The sequence below is a fragment of the Coregonus lavaretus genome (genome assembly GCF_964263955.1).
Source record: "Coregonus lavaretus genome assembly, contig: HAP1_SCAFFOLD_509, whole genome shotgun sequence".
Lineage (NCBI taxonomy): Eukaryota > Metazoa > Chordata > Actinopteri > Salmoniformes > Salmonidae > Coregonus > Coregonus lavaretus.
Genome location: NW_028158503.1, coordinates 35,302 through 47,068, shown reverse-complemented (window position 1 = coordinate 47,068; position 11,767 = coordinate 35,302).

The following is an 11,767-nucleotide window of genomic DNA, read 5'->3' as shown; positions in this document are numbered from 1 at the left end:
TGCAAAACATGACTTAGTACTTGGTGGCAAAACCCTTGTTGGCAATCACAGAGGTCAAACGTTTCTTGTAGTTGGCCTCCAGGTTTGCACACATCTCAGAAGGGATTTTGTCCCACTTCTCTTTGCAGATCTTCTCCAAGTCATTAAGGTTTCGAGGCTGACGTTTGGCAACTCGAACCTTCAGCTCCCTCCACAGATTTTCTATGGGATTAAGGTCTGGAGACTGGGTAGGCCACTCCAGGACCTTAATGTGGTTCTTCTTGAGCCACTCCTTTGTTGCCTTGGCCGTGTGTTTTGGGTCATTGTCATGCTGGAATACCCATCCACTACCCATTTTCAATGCCCTGGCTGAGGGAAGGAGGTTCTCACCCAAGATTTGACGGTACATGGCCCCGTCCATCGTCCCTTTGATGCGGTGAAGTTGTCTTGTCCCCTTAGCAGAAAACACCCCCAAAGCATAATGTTTCCACCTCCATGTTTGACGGTGGGGATGGTGTTCTTGGGGTCATAGGCAGCATTCCTCCTCCAAACACGGCGAGTTGAGTTGATGCCAAAGAGCTCCATTTTGGTCTCATATGACCACAACACTTTCACCCAGTTCTCCTCTGAATCATTCAGATGTTCATTGGCAAACTTCAGACGGGCATGTATATGTGCTTTCTTGAGCAGGGGGACCTTGCAGGCGCTGCAGGATTTCAATCCTTCACGGCGTAGTGTGTTACCAATAGTTTTCTTGGTGACTATGGTCCCAGCTGCCTTGAGATCATTGACAAGATCCTCCCGTGTAGTTCTGGGCTGATTCCTCACCGTTCTCATGATCATTGCAACTCCACGAGGTGAGATCTTGCATGGAGCCCCAGGCCGAGGGAGATTGACAGTTCTTTTGTGTTTCTTCCATTTGCGAATATTCGCACCAACTGTTGTCACCTTCTAACCAAGCTGCTTGGCGATGGTCTTGTAGCCCATTCCAGCCTTGTGTAGGTCTACAATCTTGTCCCTGACATCCTTGGAGAGCTCTTTGGTCTTGGCCATGGTGGAGAGTTTGGAATCTGATTGATTGTTTGCTTCTGTGGACAGGTGTCTTTTATACAGGTAAAAAGCTGAGATTAGGAGCACTCCTTTTAAGGGTGTGCTCCTAATCTCAGCTCGTTACCTGTATAAAAGACACCTGGGAGCCAGAAATCCTTCTGATTTGAGAGGGGGTCAAATACTTTTTTCCATCACTGTAGTGGTTGCGTCCCCCCTTGTTCTTCTGTTGTGTTTTCCCTCAGTGTTCCTTATTGAAAATCAATTAACAATTCATCCCCCCAAAAAATCCTATTACGGTTTTGTTTTAATCACTTTGGTACTATTTTCACAAGCAGGTGGTACATTTTCACAACTCTTAGTATAAAACTCCATGCTGGTCACGCTTGTAACCAGCCAGTCTTTCATTCAAAACCTGTCATTGTGCATTCATTTGGATTGGAAACATCTCTCACCACACAACCATTGATTCAAAATATAAATGTAATGAGAGCATTGGTTTAATCACCAAAACAACTTAAAACTACTCAATTGAAAATATATAATTAACTACCAGTTAATCCAATAGCAATCACTGCAAGATAATTGTTTCAAATAACCCTTAGAAGTGCTGAAATTAATATGCTACAGTACTGTAGATTACAGTTTACATTAGGCAATACACTTACATTACCCAACAACATTGACAATCTATCATTTCCATGATATCTATCCAATGTGTAATCAAAGGTGTGATCAATGATGACATCCTCTACAATCATTCATGGGGAAAATCTTTTATTTTTCTGATATAATTGCAACATACAGTACTGTCTGTAATTAGATGTAAGACATGAAATGAAACATTACATGAATGAAAATAAAATAATGTTTAGCACGCATTAATTTGCATCAAGCCTATCTAGAGCATTTGGCCATAAATTCTCATCCACATCAGTAAATGTCCTCATTGTTCATGCACCGCTGGAGAAACCTATCGGCATGTTGAATCAAAGCTTGACATTGGTCTGCATTGATGTCATCACATGCCTCTTCCATGGCCAGAAGGAGGGTGGCACGCTCATAGGGATGGCGATCGTACACCTTCCACCTCCATGATGAAAAAAATAATTTAATAAGGTTGAGGAAGGAGAGTACCGGGGCTGGTATAGGGTCACGAATCAGGGAGGGACCTGAAACCATGCCTGAACCACCTCTGAATGGTGGAACCTGACATTGTCCCACACAATGACATAGGTGACCCCTTCACCTTGACAGGCCTGCTCAATTTCATTGAGAAACACAATGAGGTGTGCAGCGTGGTAGGATCCAAGTAATGGTCTACGTCCTACCACACCATCTACAGAGATAGCTGCTGCACTTGGAGGTGTTTCCCCCACGTTGTTCAGGCACTTGGACGGACGCCCGTTGGCAGATGAGGTTCCGCCCACGGCGCCAAGTTTTGGCCCAGGTTGAAGCCCGCTTCATCAACAAAGATATACTAGTGATGGTTCACAGCAGCATCAAGCACCATCACCCTCTAAAAATATATTTTGGTTAGTTATTTTTACAGTATAGTTCCATTATGATATTGTGAAGTAGCATGTGCATTAATATCAACAGTAATACAGTGTATTTATATAGTGCTGCACCTGAACATACTCGGCCCGCAGTTGTTTCTCTCAGAAGGCTCCAGGTCAATGTGTTCCATAGATACCTGGTGCCTCTTCAAAAGGCAGGTGATTGTTGTTAGGCTGATGGATGCCACATTGGCAAAGGTGTCATCATTCTCCTCAATGGCCTGCTTTATTTCAGACAGACGTATGTCATTCCTGGCCCTCACCATTTCCACCACTGCCCACTCCTGCTGGTCGGTCAGCACACGACCACAACCATGGGGTCTTCTGTCAATTCTGAGGGTAGAACATAGTATACTGTAAATAGATCATACTGGAAGACTACTGGAACAAGTTATGTGAATTTACATGCATTACAACATGTAATTTATTGTAAATGTAATGGTAAAGCATAGTGCATATCCTTCAGACTTACCGGTTTTCTTGGAGAAAATGTTCTTATGATTGAATTGACAGTTGATCTTTTCAGATTGGGGTGAACTAATCTGTCAGCCTCTGCCATGGTAAGGCCTCTGTTTACCACATGGTCAACAACGATGGCCCAGACTTCATTAGACACAACAGTTCCCTGCCGTCTGCCTCCCTCTCTCTGATGTCCAGCTCTTTGACGGGACCCATGTCCACCTCTTTGACCTCTGACCTCTTTGACGGGACCCATGTCCACCTCTTTGACCTCTCTGACCTCTTTAATGGGGCCCATGCCCTCCTCTCTGATTGGCCCCTTGTCCACAAGCTCTTTGATTTCTTCCTCTCCCTTGCTGTCTATGCTGCTCCATGTTGAAAGAATTTTTCATAAACATCCTTTTATATGGTGACCAATTGTGGTTCCCACTATGTGGAATCAATTAGCAATAATGAGCAGTCATTATGTATGGTTATCATGTATCATACATGTTATCTAGATGTTTATACTTTACAAACACATTTTATTTCTGTAGTTCTCAAAATCCTTATATAGTAGACAAACCAGTTTAAAATCTATAGTTTTACCAAACGGTTAAGTGATTAACCATTAAGCGCAGTTAGACTAAGTGAAGGTCAAATGTATTTAAACAAATGAGAAGAGAATCATATGAAAAGTATTGTGAGCATTGCATTGTGAAAGGCATTTACTTTATATGAAAGGTATTTCTAGATGAAACACTGATTAGGTTTGGTGAAAATGTTACTGTGTGGTTTTGTGTTTTGTACTTAGTCAATTGAAAATGTGCTTCAAGTTTTGAAGAAAAAAGTAACAGCCTTTTTGACGATCTGTGATGAGTTTTGTTCTAAGAGTTGTGAAATTTTACCACACACTTGTGAAAATAGTACCAAGACAACACTGGGGAACAGGTTGTCTGGAATCCAGTAACAGTGGAAATTGACCCCCTCCTCTCTCTCTGTGAGTTATCAGTGCTCTGTACAGGCAGAAGTTAGTAAGTATGAGACAATCTTTACTGAGCTGATCCGCTCCATTGAGAGAAGGCGCTCTGAGGTGAAGGAGCTGATCAGAGCCCAAGAGAAGGCTCAAGTGAGTCAAGCTGAAGGACTCCTGGAGCAACTGGAGCAGGAGATAGATGAGCTGAGGAAGAGAAGCACTGAGCTGGAGCAGCTCTCACACACAGAGGATCACATCCATTTCCTCCAGGTAACTCAACTGCCTTGATACATGTGATATGAAATTAAAACTCAATGTGAAACTCTCAATCATTTGGTTCTGTTCTCTCTCTCTCTCTCTCTCCCCCCAGAGTTATCAGTCTCTCTCCGGTACCAGTGTATCTTCAGACTTACCCAGCATCGTTGTCCGTCCTCTTCAGTACTTTGGAGATGTGAGTAAGACTGTGTCTGAACTGAGAGAGAAACTAGAAGACATCCTTAAAGGAGAATGAACCAAGATCTCCACTACAGGTGTGTTGAAAATAATAAGAACATCAACTTTAGACCATTGAAAGTTCCCTACTAGTCATATACATGTGGAATATGGTATGATGATAACATTCCCTCTCTCTGTGAATGTGTTTGTGTGTCTGTAGTGAATATAGTGGATGTTGTACTGCCTCCAGAGCCCAAGACCAGAGAACAGTTCTTACAATGTGAGTCTCTTTATTCTGAAGTAACTAACAGTCTCTTTTTACTGACACTCCTAACAATCCCTCTAGAAATATATAGCAATAGTAGATCTAATCAAAGACTGGGTATCTATCTGACTCCTCATATTTCTCTGATTTGATCTCTGCTGTGCTCTAATCAAAGACAGGGTAGATACAGTATCTGACTTCACTTATTGTTCTAACTCCCCTCATTGGTCTCTGCTCTGCTCTTCTCCCAGATTCCTGTCAGCTCACACTGGACCCAAACACAGCACACACACTCCTCTCTCTGTCTGAAGGGAACAGAAAGGTGACACGTACAGGCCAAGTCCAACCATATCCTGATCATCCAGACAGATTCACCAACTATTGTCAGGTTCTGTGTAGAGAGGGTCTGTCTGGACGCTGTTACTGGGAGGTGGAGTGGAGTGGGTGGTGTGTTACAGCAGTCTCATATAAAGACATCAGCAGAACAGGGACAGATGGTGGATTTGGAGACAATAACAAGTCCTGGAGTTTACAGTGTTATAGTGTTGGTTATTGTTTCAGACACAATAATGTTGAGACTGAAGAATCAGGCCCTCAGTCCTCCAGAGTAGGAGTGGACCTGGATCACAAGGCAGGTACTCTGTCCTTCTACAGTGTCTCTGACACAATGACCCTCCTCCACAGAGTCCAGACCACATTCACTCAGCCCCTCTATCCTGGGTTTTATCTCTATAATAGTACTGCTGAGCTGGTTAAACTGTAGTAGGGTCCACATAGATACTAGTCATGCTGGTGTAGTCTATAGCTGAGCTGGTTAAACTGTAGTAGGGTCCACATAGATACTAGTCATGCTGGTGTAGTCTATAGCTGAGCTGGTTAAACTGTAGTAGGGTCCACATAGATACTAGTCATGCTGGTGTAGTCTATAGCTGAGCTGGTTAAACTGTAGTAGGGTCCACATAGATACTAGTCATGCTGGTGTAGTCTATAGCTGAGCTGGTTAAACTGTAGTAGGGTCCACATAGATACTAGTCATGCTGGTGTAGTCTATAGCTGAGCTGGTTAAACTGTAGTAGGGTCCACATAGATACTAGTTATGCTGGTGTAGTCTATAGCTGAGCTGGTTAAACTGTAGTAGGGTCCACATAGATACTAGTCATGCTGGTGTAGTCTATAGCTGAGCTGGTTAAACTGTAGTAGGGTCCACATAGATACTAGTCATGCTGGTGTAGTCTATAGCTGAGCTGGTTAAACTGTAGTAGGGTCCACATAGATACTAGTCATGCTGGTGTAGTCTATAGCTGAGCTGGTTAAACTGTAGTAGGGTCCACATAGATACTAGTCATGCTGGTGTAGTCTATAGCTGAGCTGGTTAAACTGTAGTAGGGTCCACATAGATACTAGTCATGCTGGTGTAGTCTATAGCTGAGCTGGTTAAACTGTAGTAGGGTCCACATAGATACTAGTCATGCTGGTGTAGTCTATAGCTGAGCTGGTTAAACTGTAGTAGGGTCCACATAGATACTAGTTATGCTGGTGTAGTCTATAGCTGAGCTGGTTAAACTGTAGTAGGGTCCACATAGATACTAGTCATGCTGGTGTAGTCTATAGCTGAGCTGGTTAAACTGTAGTAGGGTCCACATAGATACTAGTCATGCTGGTGTAGTCTATAGCTGAGCTGGTTAAACTGTAGTAGGGTCCACATAGATACTAGTCATGCTGGTGTAGTCTATAGCTGAGCTGGTTAAACTGTAGTAGGGTCCACATAGATACTAGTCATGCTGGTGTAGTCTATAGCTGAGCTGGTTAAACTGTAGTAGGGTCCACATAGATACTAGTCATGCTGGTGTAGTCTATAGCTGAGCTGGTTAAACTGTAGTAGCGTCCACATAGATACTAGTCATGCTGGTGGTGATGGTCCGCAGATAAAAATGCTGTTTTTCTGTACAATTATTTTTGTCTGACTGATTTAATCTTCAGAGTGTAATTAAAACGTAATAACGTATTTTTATCAAATGCAATGTTTTAATTGGCTACATTTACATTAATCATGATGTTTGCTGTTAATGTATGTTGGTTGGCATTCAGAACCATTGATATGTTTTCTCAATTGGTTCTCTGTCTCAATGTCATTTTCCTCAGTATCATGGAACAGGTAGTATTACTTACTTGCTAATTGAACTATATGGGCCGGTTTCCCGGACACAGATGAAGCCTAGTCCTAGACTAAAAAGCATGTTCAATGGAGATGTCCAGGAAACCGGCCCTAAGTTTGGTATAATTTATTCTCACGTACTGCTCAGTCAAGCAACATTAAACCTGTCCAGCAGGTGGTGCTGTTAACCCAACAATAAAAACCCAGCAGATATCTTGACTTGCCACTCAGTATATCAGTAATGTTCAGAATTGTACATTAATATAATTGGAGATTGATGGTCTTTTTAATCCACTATCTAGAGTCAGGAACAGATGAAGTTAGGTCTGCTACTGTTCAGTTATTAAATATGATTCATGGTGATGGGAAATAAAAAATCCATCTAGTAGTAGTTTTCCTTTGCTATTTATTCCAAGGTGTGTCTTTAACTTGTAAATGGATTGTGTTGAAGCTGGCATGTGGTGTGGATGATAGAATAGAGTGAATAGAGGAGAGAAGAGAGGAGGAGAGGAGAACATCATATAGAAGACAGATAAGATAGAGAGACAATTCATACCCAGGGGAGTTACTGACTCTGGCCCAAATGACACCCTGTTCCCTACGTAGTGCACTAGGCTACTTCTGACCAGATCTAAAGTAGTGCACTACATAGGGAATAGGGTGGAGATTGGAGATTTGCTCACTGGCATTAGAATATTAGAATATCATACTGTAATGTTAGATGTTGCCTCATTAGAATATTAGAATGTAATGTTAGTGGTTGCCTCGTTAGAATATTAGAAAATCATACTGTAATGTTTGTGGTTGCCGCATTAGAATATCATACTGTAATGTTAGTGGTTGCCTCATTAGAATATTAGAATATCATACTGCAATGTTAGTGGTTGCCTCATTAGAATATCATACTGCAATGTTAGTGGTTGCCTCATTAGAATATTAGAATGTAATGTTAGTGGTTGCCTCATTAGAATATTAGAATGTAATGTTAGTGGTTGCCTCGTTAGAATATTAGAAAATCATACTGTAATGTTAGTGGTTGCAGCATTAGAATATCATAATGTAATGTTAGTGGTTGCCTCATTAGAATATTAGAATATCATAATGTAATGTTAGTGGTTGCCTCATTAGAATATTAGAAAATCATACTGTAATGTTAGTGGTTGCCTCATTAGAATATCATAATGTAATGTTAGTGGTTGCCTCGTTAAAATATTAGAAAATCATACTGTAATGCTAGTGGTTGCCTCATTAGAATATCATAATGTAATGTTAGTGGTTGCCTCATTAGAATATCATATTGTAATGTTAGTGCTTGCCTCATTAGAATATTAGAATATCATACTGTAATGTTAGTGGTTGCCGCATTAGAATATTAGAATATCATACTGTAATGTTATTGGTTGCCTCATTAGAATATCATAATGTAATGTTAGTGGTTGCCTCGTTAGAATATTAGAAAATCATACTGTAATGCTAGTGGTTGCCTCATTAGAATATCATACTGTAATGTTAGTGGTTGCCTCATTAGAATATTAGACTATCATAATGTAATGTTAGTGGTTGCCTCGTTAGAATATTAGAAAATCATACTGTAATGTTAGTGGTAATGTTATTGGTTGCCTCATTAGAATATCTTTATGTAATGTTAGTGGTTGCCTGTTTAGAATATTAGAAAATCATACTGTAATGCTAGTGGTTGCCTCATTAGAATATCATAATGTAATGTTAGTGGTTCCCTCATTAGAATATCATATTGTAGTGTTAGTGGTTGCCTCATTAGAATATTAAAATATCATACTGTAATGTTATTGGTTGCCTCATTAGAATATCATAATGTAATGTTAGTGGTTGCCTCGTTAGAATATTAGAAAATCATACTGTAATGTTAGTGGTTGCCGCATTAGAATATCATAATGTAATGTTAGTGGTTGCCTCATTAGAATATTAGAAAATCATACTGTAATTTTAGTGGTTGCCTCGTTAGAATATTAGAAAATCATACTGTAATGTTAGTGGTTGCCTCATTAGAATATCATAATGTAATGTTAGTGGTTCCCTCATTAGAATATCATAATGTAATGTTAGTGGTTGCCTCATTAGAATATTAGAAAATCATACTGTAATGTTAGTGGTTGCCTCATTAGAATATTAGAATATCATACTGTAATGTTATTGGTTGCCTCATTAGAATATCATAATGTAATGTTAGTGGTTGCCTCGTTAAAATATTAGAAAATCATACTGTAATGCTAGTGGTTGCCTCATTAGAATATCATATTGTAATGTTAGTGGTTGCCTCATTAGAATATTAGAATATCATACTGTAATGTTAGTGGTTGCCTCATTAGACTATCATAATGTAATGTTAGTGGTTGCCTTGTTAGAATATTAGAAAATCATACTGTAATGTTATTGGTTGCCGCATTAGAATATCATAATGTAATGTTAGTGGTTGCCTCATTAGAATATTAGAAAATCATACTGTAATGTTAGTGGTTGCCTCATTAGAATATTAGAAAATCATACTGTAATGTTATTGGTTGCCTCATTAGAATATCATAATGTAATGTTAGTGGTTGCCTCGTTAAAATATTAGAAAATCATACTATAATGCTAGTGGTTGCTTCATTAGAATATCATAATGTAATGTTAGTGGTTGCCTCGTTAAAATATTAGAAAATCATACTGTAATGCTAGTGGTTGCCTCATTAGAATATTAGAATATCATACTGTAATGTTATTGTTTGCCTCATTAGAATATCTTAATGTAATGTTAGTGGTTGTCTGTTTAGAATATTAGAAAATCATACTGTAATGCTAGTGGTTGCCTCATTAGAATATCATAATGTAATGTTAGTGGTTCCCTCATTAGAATATCATAATGTAATGTTAGTGGTTGCCTCATTAGAATATTAGAAAATCATACTGTAATGTTAGTGGTTGCCTCATTAGAATATTAGAATATCATACTGTAATGTTATTGGTTGCCTCATTAGAATATCATAATGTAATGTTAGTGGTTGCCTCGTTAAAATATTAGAAAATCATACTGTAATGCTAGTGGTTGCCTCATTAGAATAGCATATTGTAATGTTAGTGGTTGCCTCATTAGAATATTAGAATATCATACTGTAATGTTAGTGGTTGCCTCATTAGACTATCATAATGTAATGTTAGTGGTTGCCTCGTTAGAATATTAGAAAATCATACTGTAATGTTATTTACTTTATTTAGTAGTAGCGTCCACATAGATACTAGTCATGCTGGTGTAGTCTATAGCTGAGCTGGTTAAACTGTAGTAGGGTCCACATAGATACTAGTCATGCTGGTGTAGTCTATAGCTGAGCTGGTTAAACTGTAGTAGGGTCCACATAGATACTAGTCATGCTGGTGTAGTCTATAGCTGAGCTGGTTAAACTGTAGTAGGGTCCACATAGATACTAGTCATGCTGGTGTAGTCTATAGCTGAGCTGGTTAAACTGTAGTAGGGTCCACATAGATACTAGTCATGCTGGTGTAGTCTATAGCTGAGCTGGTTAAACTGTAGTAGGGTCCACATAGATACTAGTCATGCTGGTGTAGTCTATAGCTGAGCTGGTTAAACTGTAGTAGGGTCCACATAGATACTAGTCATGCTGGTGTAGTCTATAGCTGAGCTGGTTAAACTGTAGTAGGGTCCACATAGATACTAGTCATGCTGGTGTAGTCTATAGCTGAGCTGGTTAAACTGTAGTAGGGTCCACATAGATACTAGTCATGCTGGTGTAGTCTATAGCTGAGCTGGTTAAACTGTAGTAGGGTCCACATAGATACTAGTTATGCTGGTGTAGTCTATAGCTGAGCTGGTTAAACTGTAGTAGGGTCCACATATATACTAGTCATGCTGGTGGTGATGGTCCGCAGATAAAAATGCTGTTTTTCTGTACAATTATTTTTGTCTGACTGACTTAATCTTCAGGGTGTAATTAAAACGTAATAACGTATTTTTATCAAATGCAATGTTTTAATTGGCTACATTTACATTAATCATGATGTTTGCTGTTAATGTATGTTGGTTGGCATTCAGAACCATTGATATGTTTTCTCAATTGGTTCTCTGTCTCAATGTCATTTTCCTCAGTATCATGGAACAGGTAGTATTACTTACTTGCTAATTGAACTATATGGGCCGGTTTCCCGGACACAGATGAAGCCTAGTCCTAGACTAAAAAGCATGTTCAATGGAGATGTCCGGGAAACCGGCCCTAAATTTGGTATAATTTATTCTCACATACTGCTCAGTCAAGCAACATTAAACCTGTCCAGCAGGTGGTGCTGTTAACCCAACAATAAAAACCCAGCAGATATCTTGACTTGTCACTCAGTATATCAGTAATGTTCAGAATTGTACATTAATATAATTGGAGATTGATGGTCTTTTTAATCCACTATCTAGAGTCCGGAACAGATGAAGTTAGGTCTGCTACTGTTCAGTTATTAAATATGATTCATGGTGATGGGAAATAAAAAATCCATCTAGTAGTAGTTTTCCTTTGCTATTTATTCCAAGGTGTGTCTTTAACTTGTAAATGGATTGTGTTGAAGCTGGCATGTGGTGTGGATGATAGAATAGAGTGAATAGAGGAGAGAAGAGAGGAGGAGAGGAGAACATCATATAGAAGACAGATAAGATAGAGAGACAATTCATACCCAGGGGAGTTACTGACTCTGGCCCAAATGACACCCTGTTCCCTACGTAGTGCACTAGGCTACTTCTGACCAGATCTAAAGTAGTGCACTACATAGGGAATAGGGTGGAGATTGGAGATTTGCTCACTGGCATTAGAATATTAGAATATCATACTGTAATGTTAGATGTTGCCTCATTAGAATATTAGAATGTAATGTTAGTGGTTGCCTCGTTAGAATATTAG